This window comes from Pinus tabuliformis, chromosome X (genome assembly GCF_031772625.1).
Source record: "Pinus tabuliformis cultivar Carrire ecotype Pingquan chromosome X, CPIR1, whole genome shotgun sequence".
NCBI lineage: Eukaryota > Viridiplantae > Streptophyta > Pinopsida > Pinales > Pinaceae > Pinus > Pinus tabuliformis.
This window is the reverse complement of record NC_142308.1, coordinates 1,030,363,609-1,030,369,545: the sequence shown is the minus strand read 5'-3', so window position 1 is coordinate 1,030,369,545 and position 5,937 is coordinate 1,030,363,609.

Genomic DNA, 5,937 nt, shown 5'->3' with positions numbered 1-5,937 from the left:
CTAGTTTGTCATGCTAAGGAGCACAAGAAAATGTGATCGGGGGTAGGCCTAATCCTCGATCCACCCTATAGTTGGTTCAATCTTATTATATCCCTGAGAGTGGACTCGTCAGCAACAGAGTCCCCATAGAGAGGATTAGGTCCAGATCTGTGAGGTCCATTTTATGGTTGATTGTGCATTTGATGGGGTCAAAGAGTCCGCACGTTGCAACAAAAGCCCAACTATTGCTTGCATTTGACTGTGTCCAGCCTCAGATGTTCAACTGGTGTGAAGCAGTGCTTCGCCAGTTGAAGGCAGAATTGACCGCATGTAAGACTCGAACCCAACAAAGTTTTGGGTATGGCACTCTCATTGTCTCATTCATACTTGAGAGGGTACATGTTATGCATCCAAGGATGAGCTTAGGACTATTTGATCTGATGGAGCCGAGACGGGGGCGATGGTCATCACTTGATCCTTGCACAGGAGGAGGACCTATTCGACACTTCTTTGAGGAAGAGTTCTTCGAGTGGCTTCATGGCCAGATTGTGATGATTGACGACTATGCCTATGAGGGCATGGACTTCACCAGTGACCTTGACTTGATGCTACATCTCGGGACCAAATAGGGTGCTCAAGGTCAGAATGATTTTTGAGGGTACTTAAAGTATTTTTACACTTTTTAATATTTATGTTATGTTTTTGTTGATTTTATGGGTGAACAAGTGCTGACATGAAGCTTTTTTCTTAACACAGATGTGGCACTAGTACAACCTGTAGGCGAACCTCGCCATATGAGGCGGGGAGGCCAACTACCTACTAGGGGGGTGATGGTAACAGTCTTCGCGAGGTTCTAAGGAACCTAGAGGGCTTGAGAATGGGTGTGCCCCTCCCTCCTATGAGGGAGATCCCCACTTATATGCAGTGACACATAGTTGGTGTGCCTGAGTGGTTTCTGGTTCCTCTTCGGAGGATAGCTAGAGCAGTGTTATCATTTCAGGAGCAGTAGGCTCTATTAGCAAGCACTTTGGCATAGCCAATGGCTATTTATAGCTAGGCTTAGTAGCCATTTTGTACTTAAAACACCCAAGTTTTGGAATATTTTGATGTAAAATATTGGATTTGATATATATATATATATATTTGTATTTTATGATGTAAATGTTTTTTAAGTGTTTTTGTAAATTTTTAACTCTGTAATTTTTTACTTTTCATACATGTATCTATAGTGAATGAGACAGATGCCAATCTAACACATAGTTTGCCAATGAATTAGCAACTGTATTAAATTCTCTAGGAATGTGCTCATATGTGATAACTTCAAATTGACATTCCAAGAGTCGTACCCTTAAATAATGACATAACAAGGTTGGATTACGAATGTGATAACTATTTTTCAATTACATAACATCAAGTTGAGAGTCTAACATAACCACCAGAATGGAGATGTTCCTTGATGACGCTTCAGTGAGAAGTGAAATTAGGACATGTACTCAACAATATTGTTGGTGGCAGTACCAAGAAAGACTCCCCCAGAACAAAATAGTTCCGACTCAAGTGTGTAAATGACCCAAGCACCTGATACAATGTGCCATGTGTGACAATTGGCACCATCCACGTATCCTACATATGTTAAGAGTAATGAAGGAATCTACATTGCGAGAAAGATGTATGAGAAAAATACTTTAATAAATACCAAAACTCCAATCACATCAAAAAATAAGAAAAACTTATAAATACATAAAATTACAAATCACATGCCCAGTGCAATACTAGGCATAATACTTTTTCAAATAGAGCCCATTTCTAGGCTCAGCGAGTAGGACTCCTTCCCACTCCTGAAGTTCATATGCCCCTGTTGAGAGGGATTTTTTGAAGACATATGGACTTAGCCATAAGGGTTGAAGTGTTCCTGCCCCCAAGAGATCATGTTTTTTATCGTACAGTAAAATAAGATCTCCCTCTTGGTAAGAACAAGGATTGACCTTTTTGTCGTACTAGGCTTTCACCTGGTGCTTGTGGGTCTTGAGTGCCAATTCGGCATCTCAACGGGTTTCATCGAGTTGATTTAGGTATAGCAGGTGATCCTCTTTGGCAGTAGTGACGGGTAAGAGTTCAACAATGATTTGTAAGGAAGGAATCTGACACTTAATTGGTAAAACTGCTTCTATACCATAAGCTAGTTGAAAACATGTGAAGCCTGTAGCAGTCTTAACTGAAGTTCAGTATGCCCATAGAGCAGGATATAACATTCGATGCCAGTGGGTTTTATGATTCCATACTAACCTATGGATCATGGTTTTTAAGACGCCATTGACAACCTCTACTTGACCATTAGCTTGGGGGTAGTAGGAGGATGATTGATCCTGGCGAAAACCTAGCAGCGATGTTAAGTCAAACATCATGTGATTCTGGAAATGATACACATGGTCTGTAACGATTGTGCGGGGTATACCAAAGCAACAGATGACCTGATTGAACAACAATAGCGCCGCGGTTTTCCCATTGGCCCTAAAGGTGGGAAGGGCTTCGGCCCATTTCATGAAATAGTCCACAGCTACAATAATATAGTTGTGTCCAGCAGAGGAAATGGGGTTGCAAGTTACGAAGTCTATCCCCCATTTGGAAAAGGGGCTAATGGAGATAATCGGGTGCAGTAGGGCCAGGGGAGTGTGAATTTTCTTTGTAAACACTTGACAAGGATGGCACTGTCGGATAGCCTTGATACAATCTTTGAACAACGTCGGCCAGTAGTAGCCTATGCGCAAAATTTTTATGTGCAATACATATGCTAGAAAGATGACCACCACATGCCCCAGCATGGCAGTCATTTAAAACGTGTTTCGCCTCTTCATGAGTGAGGTAACTTCAAAGAACTGTATCAACAACATGATGATATAACGTATCATTAAGCACTAAATAGTGTCACGCTTGGTCGTGGATGCGATGACGGTCACTTGGCAATAGCTCGGGGTGAAACTGTTGTGCTTGGAGGTAGACAAGAATGTCACTATACCAAGGGTTAGTAGTGTCGATAAGATAGACAACTTCAATTGAAAGAGGATCATGGGCTATCTCGTTAGGATCGAAAATGGGAAGATCTGACAAAAGTTCAGCGAAGACTAAGGAATTTTTCGCCTTGGCAGCAGTGAAAACCAAATCAAATTGTTGGAGGATCACGATCCATTTTGAATATTTCCCTCCAATTACTTGATGAGACAAAATGTGTCTCATGGGATTCTCCAAGGTGATGACTGTATTCTATCGCAGCAGTATGTAATGTCGAAAGCAGTTAACAACAAAGACCACTGCCAATGACAACTTTTCCGCATGTGAATATCTAAGTTCAGGCCCAACCAGGCCTTTCGACAGATAATATATCACATGTTCCCTCTGGTCATCATGTGTTTGAACCAAGACCATTCCTAGAGAGGATGGTGAGGCTGTCAGGTATAGAAGAAAGTCTCGTCCATAATTGGGAGGGCCAAGGAGTGGGGTTGATATAAGTGTCTTTTTCAAGGCATCAAATGAGATTTGAGCTTGATCATCCCACAGATACGAAACTCACTTTTTAATTAGGTGCATAAAGGCTTTCATCAACTTAGCATAGTTTATGATGAACCGTCGTAAAATGTTTGCTTTCCTTGCAAATGTTGGAGCTGCAGAATGGATTGTGGTTCGGGAAATTGAGTAATTTCCTTTACCTTATCGGGATCAACCCTAATCCCGTACTTGGAGACAATGAATCCAAGTAAGTGTCCAGACTCGACAAAGAAAATGCATTTATGCGGATTCAGATGTATGTTATAAAACCAACACCTAAGAAAGATAGCTCTTAAATGATCTAGGTGCTACGCTCACTGCTTGGAATGGGCTGGAAGGTCATCCAAGTAAGCTTGAATGATATGCCTAATATCGTGAAATGCATAGTCCATGGCCCTTTGAAATGTTGCTCCAGCATTATTTAAACCGAATGGGAGTTTTCGATAGGCAAAGATTCCCCATGGACAAATGAAGGCAGTTTTGTGCTGGTCTTTGGGTTTTATAGCAATCTAGTTGTAACGTGAGAATCCGTCCATGAATGAAAATGATTCACAATCGGCACATTCGTCGATGGTTTCATCAATGAACAGTGTCGGATAATTATCCTTTGGACTTGCAGCGTTCAAGTCTCGATAGTCGACACATACGTAGATGGTTCCTTGTTTCTTATCAATAGGAACCAGATTGGAAACCCATTCTATTAAGGGAACAAGATAGACGAAACCAACACATAACAACTTTTCCACCTCAGTTTTGATGTCTGACATTTTGTGGGGGTGGATTGGTCGAAGCCTTTAACGAACAGGTTTAGCATTGTCATATATCTTGATCTCATGCTCAACAATAGACAGATCTATGCCAGAAATTTCCTCGTAAGACCAAGTGAATACATCACAGAATTCCTTAAAAAGGTAGCTGAAGCTTGAAATTTCCTCAGGATTGCAATCTACTCCAACCTGGATGTTTTCCACAATGCCTATTGTGATAGAAATATCTATGAGAAATGTCTTTGAAATATTTCCCATGTTTCCTTCTGAGTCCAAAGTTTGGATAGTCGTATATGGTGAGGAAACAATTTCAGGTGCGTCAGGTGATAGGATTTGAAGAGGCATGATGTCCGAATAAGATATCGAAACATGATGGTGTGAGTCCTCCCAAGGTCTCTCTTCTAAACTCATGATCTCTATAATGGCCTGGTAGGAAAATTTAGCTGGAGACAACAGCGTTTGTTCTCTGTAAGTGTCAATGTCTAAAGGGGCCGATAGGATCCAAGGATCGGTCGGTTCGTGAGGAATGGATGAAACCATATTGATTATATGTGGAACCATTGGTGGTATAAGAGGGAAACAACACATCAGGGAAGAGGCCTTTGGTAGACCAGTAACGATATTGATGTAAGAGTCATGTACACTACCCACTAAGGGTACAGAGCCGCTTGGTAACGGGGAATAATCAGGGGCACAAAAGGATAGCTGGTCCATTGTGACTATCTTTCCATCCAATGGAAATAGGATGATGTTAAATACAATACACATAATGGCAGTCATGGCATAAGTCCAACTATGACCCAATAAGAGATTATAGTCGAGCCTTTTATCTACGACTTCAATGTCTACCATTACCATTTTCCCATACAAGGTGATGGCGTAGCTAGCTAGGTAACCTTTTGGGTTGAAAGTGTGGCTATCGAAAGCTTTAAGGGAATTCAATGGTGGGGATAGGGTTGGAGAACTCAAAGTGAGCCAACATGAAGCTGACATTATGCAGGTAGAAGCACATTCATCAATGATAGTTCTATGTATACCTATACCTTGCGAAAAGATTTGCACCCGAAATGTAAGCTAGTGAGAAAGGGGAGGTTTACACTTTTCCATGTCGAAAATTGCAAGCATGGAATCTTGTGGGTCAATACCACCAATGGCCGAAAGCAGAGCTTTCCTTTGTTCTGGACATTTTTTTAATACTTTGAGCACCGACATAGCCAACAACACTTGCACCAAGTTTTCTACAATGTTGTAGTTTTTTGCGGCACATGTAGATGTGTTGTGCGTTGTGCGTAGAAGTGCCCCTTTAGGGGGGCGAATCACAAGGTCAGCAACTAGCCTTCCGATATGAAGATCATTACGTCGCAGTGGGTTTTGGCTTAAGGAGGGTTCCTCTGCATGAGCGACAGGAGCTCCATAAGAATTGGCTCTAGTTTGTAGGTCTACCATTTCAAAGGTGTAAATGGTAGAAGGTCCTTCACTAGCTGAAGGATCTTGCCAACCAGCATTTCCCCCTTGCAGGGGTTGGGGTTGGTTTGTAATAAGGTTTTGTTGCTATTGAGCAGGGAAAGGATTATTCAGGACAGTGGGGGTCCTACCAGTATCCTTTTTAGCAATGAAATATGTGCACTCCTGAAGACATGGGCATCGA